Source organism: Chiroxiphia lanceolata, chromosome 7, assembly GCF_009829145.1.
Source record: "Chiroxiphia lanceolata isolate bChiLan1 chromosome 7, bChiLan1.pri, whole genome shotgun sequence".
In the NCBI taxonomy this organism is placed as follows: Eukaryota; Metazoa; Chordata; class Aves; order Passeriformes; family Pipridae; genus Chiroxiphia; species Chiroxiphia lanceolata.
In genome coordinates this window covers 18,688,857-18,704,463 of record NC_045643.1, presented here as the reverse complement: position 1 = coordinate 18,704,463, position 15,607 = coordinate 18,688,857, and the positions used below count along the sequence as shown (strand labels likewise).

The window sequence follows — 15,607 nt, the reverse complement described above, 5'->3', positions numbered from 1 at the left end:
CTGGGTGCAGCTGGCTAAGCATTGCATATGATGAGACTACAAAGAAAGAACAGAGGAATAAAAACCAGAATACTTCATGTGTTATCTCAAGTCTGTGGAAGAACAGTGTTTGGGGCTTCATATTGTGTCATTACATTAGTAGGTTCCTGGTTATTCCATTTCTGCTGCATTTTCTTCAGGGTTTTCCCTGAAGCTTCAAGAGCTGTATCTGCTTTGTCCCATGATGCTAGCAAAGGTGTGTAAATGGGTGAACACACTTATCAATCATGAAAACCAGTAGTGAGGACAAAAAGGATGTGGTAAAGTGTGGGGCTGCCATGGGGAAAGGCAGCCTCTCCCACCTCTGTGAGGACAGGATGTGTAGAAGGTACTCTTTGGAGTTAAGAAAAACTTTTACTGACATTTTCCATCACATTCTGGATCTCTACAGAACCCAGTCATACTTACTGATGCACTACGCTGGGACATCAATGATTTCTGAGAAGAGATTTACTGACCCACTTCACTGAACGATTTCTTGAATATCCTCGTTGTGTCACCCCTTGATACTATGTTGGAGATCCTGTGACACAGTTCCTGCACCACCAGTTTCCTGCCAGTGCCCTTTTTGTCCTTGTGGCCCAAGCCACTTCTTAGAAAAGGCTATTCAGCTCTCCTGAAGCATCCATAAACATACCCTGCTAAATGCTGTGGGAGAGGAAGGAGAGACTTCACAGCTGGAGTGAGAATTGGAAATTCAAGACATGTCCTCTTCTGCTGTCCAGGAGAGCCCTGACCGCTGAAAGTAGATTGATCAGTGTCAAAGGTGAATGAGAGGATTGAGAAGACACAGCAACTTTTTTCTACATATTTACACATTTATTTGGAAAGGAGGGGAAAACAAATGTTATCAACTATTTCAGGCATTTTTTTTGGGTAAATGACAAAGCATTTTGGTATGCAGGAAACAACTGCTTCCCCTCTAGAGTTTTTTGGCACTTGAAAGGAAACAAGCCAACTCCAAACCTCTAAAGAGGAGAGCAGTTACAAAGACTGATTATTCTCCCTGTAAAGCTTTTTAGGAGTTTCTCTTGCATCAGACAGAATGATGATTCTTCTACACCCCAGTAATACCATTGTGTTTCGTTTGGAAGAGTTTACCTGTATGCAGCAATGGACAGTACTGGAGTTTTATAAAATTCATATCTGCTACCAAGGACATTATATGTGAAATATTCCATGTAAGTCAGTCCCCAAAATAGCTAATAAAGTGGCAAAATAATAAAGAATGTTTACTGCAGAGTTTCATGAGGAGACTTGAAATTCCACTTATGCTGAAGAAAACTGGGAAATGTCATCAGTTTTTAGAATGTTGTTGTTCTGTTTTAGAAACAATAGAGTCTTTTCTTCTAAATCCTTATTATGTTGAGGGGTTTGGTTGTTTGTTGGTTTACAAGGACACATGCCTTAGATGCATGTTTAGTGCATATGTAGTATGATGATTTTGGTTACGTGTGTGTTCTCACAACCAGACAGACTGCTGTATCCATGCAAACCTTTCCTCACCTCAGAGATGGTCTGGGCAAACTTAGGGAGGAGGTCTTCTGTTGTGTGCTTGGTAAGTCAGGGACTTCTCTAATGCAGAAAAGGGGGTCAGAATATCAAATATGAAGTTGTATTTATTGATGGGACTGGAGGACAGAGATGCAAAAACTAAGGGATTAGTGGGTAAGGTAATGCTGTGCAAATGCAATTTCTTTCATGTGTTACAGGATGGCTTGAATAGCAAGAAAATTCACTTTGTTAAATCCTCATACTTGCTAATTCCACATCTTGCTGTGGTTGTAACACAGACCTTGCTAAGTCAGCAGGAATTTTATGCCTGGATGGGGGAGCTCCTGTGCTGGAACTGGGGGTCGGATGGATGACCAGAAATAGACCAATTGGAAGGCTGAGTTTGGCCATTTAAAGAAGTCAAAGCAGAGGCATTTGGTTTCGCTCCTGTATTTATTAATAGCTGGCTGGTGCTGTGCAGCACATTCGACAGTGCAGCCCAGGGTCAATAGGGATTGCCTGCGTGCTTTTACCAGCTGTCAGTGTGGCAACTGTGAGGTCCCAGCTGCAGCACCAACTTCGTCTCCAGGAGTTAGCAGGTTCTCCCTCCCCAGCTGGTGTAGCTGGAGGGAGTTAGAGAGGAGCAGTTCCTCTGCTGTGGCCTCTTAGCCACAAATGCAACACCTAGCAATGAGGAGGGGAATTGAGAAATAGCAACTCTTACCTGGCTTTCATTTTTCAGGCATCAAGGCTGCTCGGTCTTGTCTGTACTGCTCTCCTTTTCCCTTATCTCCTGCTCCTTCCTCTAACTTTGCAGCATGAAAAGTCAGCATTCAAACTGGTTCCTGTCCCACTGCTCTCCTCCTGTATTCCAGTACTTGGGGCATGTGGTGAACGGCCATGGTGCTCCCAGCCCCAAAGTCTTGTGCTGGCACTGGAGGAGGGCATCAGGTATTTTTTTGGGTGCATTGTCTTGTCTGGGAGGAAAGATGCATTGGGCACCCTGACCCAAAGGCACAGGGTAGAGAAGACCAGCAACATACTGTTGGTATGTGCTGATGTTGGGATGAGGTCTGAGGAAAATTTTGTTCTGCCTGAGGAATGCAGTTATCCGGGGGACTTCTGTACCTGCGGCAATGCGGAGTCGGTCCTGCTCTTCTCCTGGATTCAGCTCACTTGGTGGCAAGAGGTGTCTGCAGGAGGGTCCTGGGCCTGTCAGTCACCCTGGAGAGGCACAGACAAGGAGGAAATCTTCAATTACACTAGTGAAAGAAGTGAAACCCCGCCCGTAATTATAATAGTAAAAGAGAGGGAAAGCAAGGGCTGGTGATTCCCTTTGGGAAGGGGTGTTTGTGTGGGAGGATGCAGAGCAGCTGCAAGAAAGATGTTTCTCATGTGATACGGGGCATGGTTGAGGCTCTAAGTAGGAGGGGTGAAAAGATCTTATCTTCTCAGTTTGCTACAAGAAAATGACAGTGTGAGAACCTCACCACTGCCTGTGATTAGGGGGTGATGCCTGTAAATGGATGCTGACTAAGAAGTGCAAAGAGGAGAAATGGCTGCATGTCATTTCCCCTCTCCCTTCTCCTCTGAGTGTCAAGTAGTGTCTTAACTTTATTTTTCATTTGTCCTGCTTAATTTATTTCATGAGTTTTCTTAGCCAAGCCAGGATAATGTTCCTTTTTCAAGCATACTTATGCAGAGAAGGTCCAAGGTGGTTTATGCTGGTCTTTCATGCATTGGTAGGCTCTTGTTCTAGCTGCAGGTGAATTTATGCCCTTTAGACTAAGAGTGAGGATGAGGTGTAATTTCTGAAAAGGTTCTTATCCTACAGTGGCATTTGGGATGTTCACAGTATTTCTTTGTGATCAGGACAGAAAAGTAAGGAAACAACAAACCAAAATCACTCACTTTTCACAGTAGAAGTTTTTTGTATAATATATTACTTCCTAGTTGTGCCTTCCAAGGGCAAGAGAGTTATTTTTAAAAAGTCTTCAAATGCATTAATGTGACTTTCAAATGAAGTTATGGAAACCAAAGGACAATCATTCAGACAGTACTCTAGAGAGATCAATTGACAAACAAAAATGCAAAAATATTGTACTCCTGTAAATCCAAAATCAGCCAGACAACAGATTCAGTAGGGTTAAATTAGAGAGGCAGAAGGATGAATTGGGTTCTGATCAAAGAATTGTTCCATAATGGCTAAGTATAGGCAGCAGTTTTAATCCTAAAATAATGGGCTGTCAACTAACAGGTTAACATTTGAAGGGATTTCATTGTAATGCCTGTTTGGAATGACAATCGTTATGATATAACTTCATACTGCATTTTCAGAGGCATAAGTATTTGTAGTGGCAACTGGGCAGTGGAGAACCAAGGCCCCTTTCATCCTGAGGTGATAAGCATATATGGTTCCTGCACTCTGCTCTGAAAAGGAGCCTGTGCAGTTCAAATATCAAAGGGCCAGTGCTCTGCTCTGTTCAGAGTAGGTCATTCTGAGCCTCACTCATGTTTTGAGAGTAACAATGGATTTTAAGGAAATAAAGATACATATGTATATGGGTGGACAAAAGAAAGATAGTGGCATAAACCAAAGTCTCAACTGAAAATGCTTTAAAGTCCTAATTTCTGTTTTCCTGCTCATTACCCTGGCCAGAGGCTACATCCTACAGTTGCAGTGGCACTTTCACAAGAACCACAAAAGGTGACAACAGAGTGGTAGTGTTGTGCTGACTGAGGTGTCCACATGTGGTGACACTGAGCACTTGCTTTGCATAGTTTCCCACCAGATTCCTGTGTTCTGGGAAAGAGCAGGGGAAGGGAAGGGAGGTGCAACTGAATATTTTCTGTGTTAATATGTGTACCACTCAAGAGATACGATGGACACTGGGCAGGAACTGAGATTGCAATTGCATCATTCAGCATGTCAAACTATTTCTCTGAAAAGGGTGTTTTGGACTATGTTGTCCAGAAGCCAGGAATTGTCAGGCATCCACACGCCTTGTTTGAGAACTCTGCAGATTTCATTTTGAATATCTTTGTTTTAAATAAGAAAGTAAGTAAATTTCTATATTTAGAAGATTACTAGGCCCTCAGTTTTTCCATCTATTTATTCATATGTCTAATTATATTCCAATGATTGCTTCCTTTACAAATATTGAAAGTACTCATGTAATAAAGTCATCATATGTGCCTCTTCAAGAGTAGGGCTTTAATATCACTAAATGGTTTATTTGTCTTCCCAACTGTTCCCTCATATTCAAACTAAATAACATGAAAGAATAGAAAAAGTAAAATACTCAAGATACTAAGTTTTATAACAACAAGCGTGCCAGTTATTGCTTTATAAAGAGAAAAAGGAAAGGAAGGGGAATAGGAATAAGAGGGAAACGTAGCTGATGATTCAAAACGCTGTAGCCTTAGTGCTGTCACCACCACCGTTTCATTCGTTCCAAATGTGCCTTTTCTGATTTTGACAAATGAAATATTGAAACAGTTTTAGAAAAACAGGGTGGCTGTATTTTCCCTTTAAAGAAAAGAGGTCTTATTTTTTTAGAAGTTCTACAACTGCAGTTTTCAAGAAAATAAATTACTTACAGCAACTAGTGAAAAAGGGCTTTTTAAAGCAGTACTTTCTGTTGCCTCTCTCCTAACTAATCTTTCTTGTTATTCTTTAGAAACATACAAGTATCCTCTCTGTTTGGATACACTTTTATTTTCACTAGTAATTTGTGAAAAAATCTTCAGGTTTCCTACAGTTAAAAACTACTTTCTTAGCTACAAATTTTAAAATAAAGTTTTTATAGATTTTTTTAATCCCTTTGAATAATGAACTTCCATTCTTCATAATGTGTTATTGAGTGTTATGAAATTTAAAAGGGTCAGATGTGCAGTGTATGGAAAAGCAGTAAGCTTCAAGTAAGTGGAGCAGCTGTGCTGCTTAAAGTACAAATTCATTTTGTTGGATGTGATTTCTGAATGTTATGGATTAGACGAAAAGTTATGTTGGATAGCATGGATTAGAATGAGAAGTGTGTTGACTACTAGATAATGGCATAGTGGAACTTCGACACTTAAGTGCCATCCTTTTTGGTGCAAGGGAAACACCTGCCTAGTCTTAGAAAAAGCACAGAGCCCCAGCTGCTTATGTAGAGATTAACCGTCTGTGCTGAGAACCCCGTTCTGCTGTGGTGACAGAGGCTGATCCATTGGAAGGTTATTGCTCAACCAGGAGACTGCAATCATCTACAAAGTTTGAAAGTATGATAATGTGGGACTGACAAGAATTTTATAGTCATGAATGTGCATTCATATAAATAACACCTAAGGTTATGTTTCTCTAACTAAGGCATGTGGAGACAAGGCACACAAATATTTAGGTGTTGGCTTACTGTAGTCATGCAACTTCTTTAACATGAAAGAGACACCTCTTCTCATAAAATATTTTAGAAGTGCTTTTGTTCTGAGTTGCTGTGTGAATAAGAAAAAAACCAACTAAGTACACAGGGGTAGTCCAAGTTCTCATTATGAAATAAGAAATGAGAAGACAGTACACCTGAGCTATGAAAAACCATGAAGAATTCAGAAAGTTGGTGTTGCTTGAAAAATTACTTGTTTTTACTGATGCCATTGTTGGAAGATGAACATGGGCCCAAGGAAATTAGAGATTTTAATGGAGTCTTGGTTTCTAAGAGGATTTTCGTGCTGCCAGTTGAATTGTAACAATTAGCCAGTTGCTACCAGCAGCCTGCTTCAAAAGAGTAGATGCATTTGGCATTATTTATACTAGACAGACTTACAACCTCCTGTTAATCTGAGGGGTGAAGAGCAAGAGATATTTGTAACCTTCTGAAGGGCAGACATGATTTCTGGGTTCATGATGCCTCTTCAGTTCCTGAGATCACAACTTGGTAAGACTGAGGATAAGGAACAGATAGCAACTAGCCTTTTTTAGGCTCTGGTTTGGCAATTACATATGTTCTAACAGAACTTAAGTGCATAATTATGAGCATGGAAATAAAGATTCTGTGTGTTTATGTGTGTTCATCCTATTTGCTCAGTACATCATCAGTTGATTCAGTATTTTCTGAATTGTTAGTTGTATATGGATTTACTGCTGTTCTTGAGATTTGAATGAGTGCATGTACAAAATTTCTGAACTCCCCCAAATGAAGTTTTAACTGTCATTTATCATGGTACCAGAGGAATAAAGGGGAGTACATTTGAGAAAGTTTGAAATAGGGTACTTGGGAGATTTACAGAAACTGAGTTGAATTCTCAGCCAGGAACATGATAGGAATTGTAATGAGAACAGTATTAGCGAATACATGGAAAATATGGAGTTTGCAAAGGGACATCAAGCCTCTTGGAATTCTTTCAATGAGCCTGTAGATAAAAAGATGAGTCAGTTGTCACAACCTCCTTGGATTTTTCACGTTGCTTTGAGCCCTTGAGAACTGAAACTGGTATGCAATAAAGAGAAGATCCCTTTGTAGATTATGAGATGGCTGAAGAAAAGGGGAGGAATACATATTTCTCTTAGAGACAGATCCCAGAGGGGTATATGCTGTTTACCATGTTTAAAAACCTAGGAAGGGATGTGAGTATTAGGGGGGCTAGTGTTTGCTGCCTCTATAAAATTTTTTGTGAGTTAAAACTAAAGCTGGTTCTAAAGAAAAGTTTTCATATATAAATGACTGAGAAATAAAATAACAAGACTAAGGTTCATACTATACAAAGCAATTTGCTTGAATTAAAAAATGGGTTATGAATTAACTTGTTCCATTCAGGATCTTGATCTTCCTGTGGTAAGTTCACCATCATCTCAATGATTACTAGCAGTCAAAAAGAGAATTAGAAAATTAGGAATTACTAATGGAATACTATATGACACAGAGCATCTAATTATGCTACTGCTATGAGTCCCTGCCTTTGCTACATCTTGAATGTTGTGTGGTATTCTGACAATTCTGTCTCAAAAGGCATGTGATAAAAGTACAAAGAATGCCCAAAGTGTTTAGAAACATATAATGATATCTATTTCAGATATGAATTGGACAATGAGCCTTCTGTGTAAAAACGGATGATTGAAGTGGTGTATGACAGAAATTAATACATGAATAAGATGAGTATGAAATGTTCATTCGCTTATAAACATGTAACACAGTAGGGCACACAATGAAGTTATTGGGCAGGGGAGTTTGAAGCAGAAAGTCCCTTTTCCCAGAGTGCACAATTTAATTACATATCTTGTTTCCACTGTGCTGTAGAGGTCAATAATATAATTATAAATTAAGTTATATAAAGTAGAAACTGTCAATAAATACAGTGGTTTGAATGAACCCATGGCCAAACAAAGTCTGCAGTAATCTGCAGAGCACTAGCAGGCAACAACAAGAGAAGGTACTCTCTATTACACAGTCTAAGGTGATTACTATTGACAGCTCTTAGGAAGGATATTGAGCTATCTGAACTTTTTTCTGAGTCAATAAGTCTGTTATTTCAAAAAATAGAACTTGTAATTTTATAATTGTAATTGTTGGGGAAGGAGCAATGTTGCAGTGGCCAAAATTCCATTAGGGTCCTATTGAGGCTTTTCCTCAATATTGGTCTCTTAAGAAAAGTGACTATTTGCCGTGTCCCCTCAATCAATCACAGCTCTAACTTTGAACTTCACAGATTTTCAAGATTTGGAGAAAGCCAAGGGTTCACCTGTGAGTCCCTAAAACATCACAATGCCTCCTATTGTTGTACTTCTGGAACTACGTTGCCAATGAAGCTATGTTGCTTAGAGATTTGAGATTTGAGTGAGACCTTTCTACCTGTGGCTACCTCTTGAATGCCTTCATACTGGGAAAATCCTGGCAGAGAATGATTTGTGGTACAGGTAATGCAGTCTCTCACTTTTTGGGGTTAATCAAGAAGCCTTTTGTTAGTGTCTTCACAGGCCATGCCCTCTCTTTCTGAGTGGATTTTGATCTTTGGGATAAAAACAAGGAATGGTGTAACAGAGATTGCCAACATCTTCCCTCTGTTGTGAATTGACTGTGGAGGATGTGTGTGGGCATATGTTCTAGTCTTGATTTACTAATCACAGAAAAAATCATACTGCAGCTTTGTTGGAACTTGTCTCACAGATACTAAAGATACTAAAGATACTAAAAGCTGCTGTTGACTCAGTAGTAAAAATGAAAAAAGAAAGGTCTGGCTAAGTATTAACATCCTGCTAATCAGACTAAAACATTCCTTGTACCGAGAACTGAAAATCTTGTATTTTGTGATGCCAGAATAATACAGGAGCTCAATACTTTGATATTTTTATTTTTTGCCCTGATTCAAGGTGCCTTTAAAGTAAAAATTGACAGAAATGGTTATCTGAAAGTATTTTGTCTGGGAGGCTATTTGTTACATTAAGGTTTTCGGCTTCTTTTCAGTTCCCCTTCACCCTAGCAAAGTGTCATTGCAAAAAAGTTCTTCTTCTACTGCTCTTAAAAATGATTAGGAAGAAATCAAATGCTTTTTCAAAAGATGTTTGTTGTACAACAGAGTCTTACTAGAGGCGTTTATTTCTGTTGAATGTATTCATATTCAGTTTTAGGTCCTGCTGATACAACTCTTAGTTTATGCTCTTCTGACAAAATAGTGCTTCCAGTCTTCAGGTGTTTCTGCTCCATTACCTCAATGCTATTATATTACAATACTATTATATTACAATGCTATTACAATGCTATAATGTCACTGACATTATGGAATGCCAAGTCTGGTTACATTTTGGAGCTCTGGAGGTCCGAATCACAATGTTTGGACTTCTAGCTTTTACAGTGTTTGAAAATACTTCTTTTGCCGTTATGAGAATTGCAGTGTGGGTCTATGCAAGGCCAAGATGTACACAGTTTCCAGGAATAAAGATTATTCAGATGTTCCAGAAAGGATGAGGAAATGTTGGATAAAGAAAAATGTCAGGAAATGTGGCAAGAGCTATGGTGACCTTGTCAGAGCTGCTGTTTCTTGGCAGAACTCAGCCCCATACTGTCTAGGGCACACCAGCAGCATTCAGCTGACAGTGTGTTCCCATGCCCCTTAGGAAAAAGCACCTTTAGCCAGCAAAGCAAGGAAAAAATTTTGAGAGATTCACAAAGGGTAGGTCCTTTGTAGGTGGAGATAACATACCTTCATGACCTGGCCTGAAGTACTGGAATGCAGGCTCACCGTGGCATCTGTAAAGACACGTAAATACACATATATATAGCCATAGTCAGACTGTTTTTAGCTACCTAAGTTATTTCAATACATTGTGCAATGTTGTCCACAAAAGATGAAAGAACTCAGGTACTTTACAAATAAAGTGTGTGTTAAAATAACCCTCTCAGTGGACAGAGGTATGCTGCTGTCATTTCTCCCTTAAACCTCAAAAAGCAAGGGAGATAGGGAGCAGGACACTGTAGCTGAAAGTAGCACATCTCCCTATGATTATGTAGATGCAGCAAAAATTACAAAATAACACAGTAAATACAGTGAAACTATGTAGCATTCCCTATCATCAACTTCAGCAAAAACCACTGTTCAAATTGAAGTAAATCACAAATATGTCTTCTATTACAATGAACACAAAATTGGAGTAAGGCTATGCACCCAGCAATACTAAGCATAGATAACAAATTTATTTAGAAGTAGAGCTGTTGTGAAGCAATGTAGTGATTTGATATTGTCTACATAATGTGATAAGACTGTTATTTCAAATGTAGTTCAAATTTTACTATCTACAATAGAGCATTTTTATGTTCCTACTTCACCACAATGTTTTGGTTTCTAGATAGGGCCAGCCTGTTACCTACATGTCTAGGGAAGCCTTCTTAATTGACTTAGATATTAATTCCCATGCCTGATCCATACTTGTGCTTCCGCATGCAAACTATGGTTAATGGTTACACATCTGCAAATTGACTACCTCCTGTAACAGCTTCCTTTTCTGACACCAAACAGATTGTTGAATGATGCAAACTTCCCTCATAAGATTGATACCCCGATTCTTCCCTCTCAAAGCAGCTGTCATTTTGGCATCCTGAGGCTGAAATAAATTTGGCATGCAGCAGAACACAGGATCTGAAGGCTTGCATTCACTGCTGACAGGCACAGACTTATTCATGACCTGATCCCACTGCACGGTGGTTGCCCTGCCATGTGCAGCTGGACAGCAAGTGCTTGTAACATCTGTTGATTGTTGTTTATTGTCTGCAGAATCCTTGTTTGCTCAGATTTCTTTTCTAGCTGCTGTACACCTCGTGAATCTGATAGCTGTATTTCCACAAATACAGACAAATCAGTTCCTTCTCCCAGTAATGGTCAGTCAGCTTCAGGGGTGACAGCAAAGGGCTTGAAAACTAGCATGTTGTAAGTTGGAATGGAACAGAGAGAACTCCTGAAGTCTTTAAATATTAAGTGAAAATGAAATGATGAAGTGAAACAGAAGGAATGTTTTGACACTGAACTCTTATTCTCTGATAAGTACTGCTGTACTGCAAAAATTCCCAGAGATGGAGAGCCAAGAAGCGTGATGAGGGACATTAGTGCTCACCTACAATGTAGCATGCTTTCTACCAAACACAGTGTGTTAATCATGGGAACTGTCAGTCAAATGTGCATATATACCTGTATCCCATTTCAGCAGCTGATAGCTGTGCAGAAGTGACTTTGGGAATTTTCAGGTTTAGATGAGCTTTTTATTACAAGGCAGAGGTGGAAGGAGAATTCAGAAGCCAGATCTGTCTGTGGGTTCTGCCACAGCTTTCGTCTGTGATACTGGGGCACTCTCTTGCCCTTAAGTAGACCATCTTATAATATCCACTTGGAAATGGAGATTATAAAACTGTTATACCTCAGGGGGGAAGAATGAAAATGCTTTGAGATAGTCTTTTATGTTCTGTATGGAAAACACATCATTACTGTAGAATATCTGCATTTTATTTTATTAAGGTTAAGAACAGTTCCACAGTAAAATGGGTCAGTGTACCTTTATTTGCACTCAAGAAGCAAATTATCATGCCTTGATCTACCTGCCAATTAGGTTGCTCAATTGCTTAAAAGTGGACCTTGATCCTTGGAGATGCTGATTGACTTTAGGAGTTGAGTAATAGGAACTGATGCATGCATTTCACTCAGTGTGGTCAGAAATTCACAGAAGTTTACTTTCTAGCTTTTATGCTAGAAAACGAACTATTTGTCTGGTATGTCCTAAAAACACACACTCACAAGTAAAGAAAGCAGTATATGTGTGCCATGCAGGAAATGATAGGAAAGGTACAGCCCTAGTGAGACTGAGAACACCTCTCCCTGACTGTATCATGTTACCTTCTTCAGTTTTTTGTGTTCCCAGATGTGTGGAATGAGCTGGGATGGGTTTGGAGTGTTGTCTTTTGAGATTGCTGGTGTGAGAGACGTAAATAAACAAGGCAGAGCACTGCCAGCACACTGGCACAGGGACTGTTAATTGCAGTTGAGAAAAATACACATAGTTGTTACAATGTGTATTTTAGAATAGTTCCTCATCACATAAAATAAGACTGGACTTAAAAAAGGTTCTTCGCCCAGAAGGTGGTTGGGTGCTGGAACAGGCTCCCCAGGGTGGTGGTCACAGCACCAAGCCTGACAGAGTTCAAGAAGCATTTGGATGATATTCTCAGGCACATGGTGTGACTCTTGGGGATGGTCCTGTGTAAGGCCAGGAGTTGGACTTGATGATCCTTGTGGGTCCCTTCCAACTTGTTGTGTTCTGTGATTCTGTGAAATGTGATTACTATATAAAAGTTCAAAACCTGACTTTTAGAACCTCCAGAACAAAAATTTCCCTACAGAATTAAGTTGGAGAGGATGACTAAGCAAATGATGGTCTGACAATAAACATTAGAGTAATTACAGTATATAGAAATATGGAAATGTATTTGTGCCATAAATATTTTACCATTTCATAATGTTATTTGAATAATTGTTTAAACTCAATGCTTTAAATTCTGATTGCCTACAAGGCACAGGTTATTTTGCCTTTTCCTAGGAAGATGCTTGAAATTTAGATGTATAGAAAGATGGGGGAAAATAATGAGAAAGCTGAATACACAATGAATACAAAATTGAAAACTGTTTTTGAAACCTTTCCAACACTGTATAAAAATTTGCACTTCCATAATTAATGAATGACCTTTCCTTCCTTGACCCAGATTTTAGTTGTTTGCAACAAGTCAACAAAAGGAAAAAAATCACTTGAAGTCAGCAAAGCCAGAACAGCAGCTTCCATAAAACCCTTTGCCAAGCTGATTAGATTTGCAATTCACTCACTAAGCCTGCCTGGTCATGACAGCATCATGCAATGAATCTTTTCATTGAATAAAACTGGAAGTGCACAGGAACTAAATTTCTGTAGTGCTTGTTTAAACATGAAATCGTTCCTGATTAACTCACATGAGAGCAGTCTTATTCTAGAATTAAAAAAAAAAAAAGTTTCTTCCTGTTGAGCTTAATGTAGTGGTTTAATAATTAAACAGAAGCAGCTAATTGGAAAATACTGCATATGTAGACAATCCTCAGTCTTTTTCCTTTGGTGGATGTAAATGGATAGTGGTTGAATTTTTAAAAAATTCTTGGATAACAGATTGTCTTAATTTGTTGATTTTAATTTCTTAATTTGTCTGACTAAATGAGAAAGTTAAAGTATCTGATAGGTTTTGCATATAAAATGGCATTACAGGTAGATTAGCATGACAGTAAAAGAATCTTAGAAAGTAAAGGTTGTATCGCTCAGAAGGGAGTTTACGAGAACTACAGTGTGTCCTCAATCTCCACATAACTGCTATTCACATCCAGGCAAATCAGGGAGAGAGAACAACCTGATTTTCATTCAGACAGTAGCTCAAATCCTGAGTGGACTGGGCTTTTACAGACTTTACTTAGGATTTTTTTTGCAGCCTTTGCATTATTAACATATTCATCGTTAGTGAGCATGTTAGCAAGTGAGATTTAATATAACAAAAGATTGGATTTGCTTATTATGGATTGATTTAAAAGACTATGGTTAATTAAAACTATATATTATCCAGAAAAGAAATAGTTTTAAATGGTGGTGATCCAAAAAAAACGTAGAAGATGACTGTGGTGTTCAGTTCTGCCTTGTTCCATTTGTTTTTCAGAAATTAAGGTGTTAATCTAAAGAGAAAAGGGAATAAACTTGTTAGATTTATTTTTATTAAAAAAAAAAAAAAAAAGAGAAGACTTCTATTAGCAAAGAAGGAGTAAAGAAAGTAGAGGAAGCATCTTTCTGAGGGTGCTTTAGACCTTAACCAGAGAAGCAGCCCTTGCTTGCTTTGTCTGCAGCAGTCTGAAAGCCGTGTTGAAACGTGTCTTGACCACAGGTCCTGTTGAATCAGTGGCAGACATGGTTTGGTTGGCACATGCAAATGAGGTGGCTCTACATCAAAACTGTAAAACCTTTGAAGACAGTGACTACAGAAAAATTTAAATCTATTAAAAAAAAAAAAAGTTGGATTTCTTTGCATGGTTCTTGTCAGTCACTGGAAACCTTTGTGCAATCTGACTGAGCTTTATCTCCTCCATGGAAGCCAAACAGCCAGCTGGTTGGCCTCACAGCTGGGGCTGATCCAGGACCTCATGGGGGAACAGGAGTAACAAGTGTGGAAATGACCAAGCAGCTGTTTCCACTAATTTGCTGCATGAAGAGCTGGGGATCTCAGTTGTGTTGTGCTGATACAATAAGCCAGATAGTGACCTAGAGACCAGATTCCTCAAGTGATTAAAGTTTCTGATCCTGTGCTTTGCAGACTGTCACAGGGCTAAGTCCTCTGTGTCCAGCACCCAGTGCAGCTCTTGGAGGTAAGTGCTATAAAGGTTGGGTGGAGTTGTGCTTTGGGCGATGGCCAAAGACTCTTCAGTCAGACCTGTGTGAGCTAGGAAAGTGTCCTGAACATGATCCTTTTTGGCTCTTGAGGGAGTTAAAATACGTCCCATGAAGGATTTCTGAATTCCTGAAGAGAATCTCCAGGGAGATCCTGTGAATATTTTCCTTGTAAACCATCTCTCTTACTCTTCTGCTCTCTGCCAACACCTACCAAAGAAATACCTTGCTTATCTTTTTAATCTCCTCTGCTCGCCTATAAGCAATAGTTGGCTGCTTTGGTGCAAATTGGTTGGAAGGTACACTTATAGACGTGGAGGGAGAGTTGGCTAGAACTGCCCAAAAGTTTGCATCTGGTATTGGGTTATATCTCTCTACCCTGGTGAAAAGTGCTACAAGACAAGCAAGGTTTCACGTGCAGGACAGTATTGCAGATCAAGAAGCATGCATGGTATAGACAGCTCTGGGATGCTGTCAGTGCTACAAGTTTCAACTGTGGTGATGTAAGTGATTTGGGGATATAAATGGCTGTCTGAGAGAACCACAGAATGGGGCTGCAAAGGTGCTTATGATGTGTTGCAGCTTGGGGTACTCTTATGGGGGGAATCTTAAATAGTGGTATATGTAACAACTGAATTAGAGTACAGGCATATGTTCAAAATCACTGCAACTTTATGCCTTAGTTATAAGTAGTTTTGAAGGAGCTGCTTTAATTCCTTCCACAGCAATCCAAACTATGGGTACTCAATTCCCATTTGTCACCAGCATTTCTCTGATCTCTGCCTAGCTACGCTCATAAAGTGCCTCCAAGTATGTTTACAAAGATGTTTACTCTCCAAACAGTTCAGGCTGGTCATTCTGAAACTACTTAAGGAATGTACCTGACAACTTGGGTGGAAAAACATTCTCTAGATGTAAAAGACTGAAAGAGCTGCTGTATACACTGGTCACAGTGTTCTCCGAAATTCTGAGTCTGAACTGAAATATTTCTCTCTACTCATATTTTTATTTGTGAAATACTTTGTCTACTGAGGTAAAATGTTTTTACTTTGCATGCAAGTAAAGAATGGCAGAATGTCATCTACAGTTGTTTTAGCCATCAAAGAGAAAAGTCATATGAACATAGCAACATCTTCATCTAGAACTGTAGTTTAAATATAGCACTTAGTAAAA

At 39.2% G+C, this 15,607-nt stretch overlaps 1 protein-coding gene across 3 annotated transcripts in view; it reads left to right on the top strand.

Annotated features, from left to right (window-relative positions):
• Nucleotides 1–15,607, top strand: part of ITGA6 (integrin subunit alpha 6) — a 135,884-nt gene that overhangs the window by 69,344 nt on the left and 50,933 nt on the right. For 2 of the 3 annotated variants that reach the window (XM_032692878.1, XM_032692876.1), the window contains one exon: nt 8,215–8,422. The exons of the other annotated variant lie outside the window; for it this stretch is intronic. The gene's annotated coding sequence lies outside the window, so the exon portion shown is untranslated. The remainder of the gene's footprint in view (nt 1–8,214; nt 8,423–15,607) is intronic. 3 annotated transcript variants of the gene reach the window in all.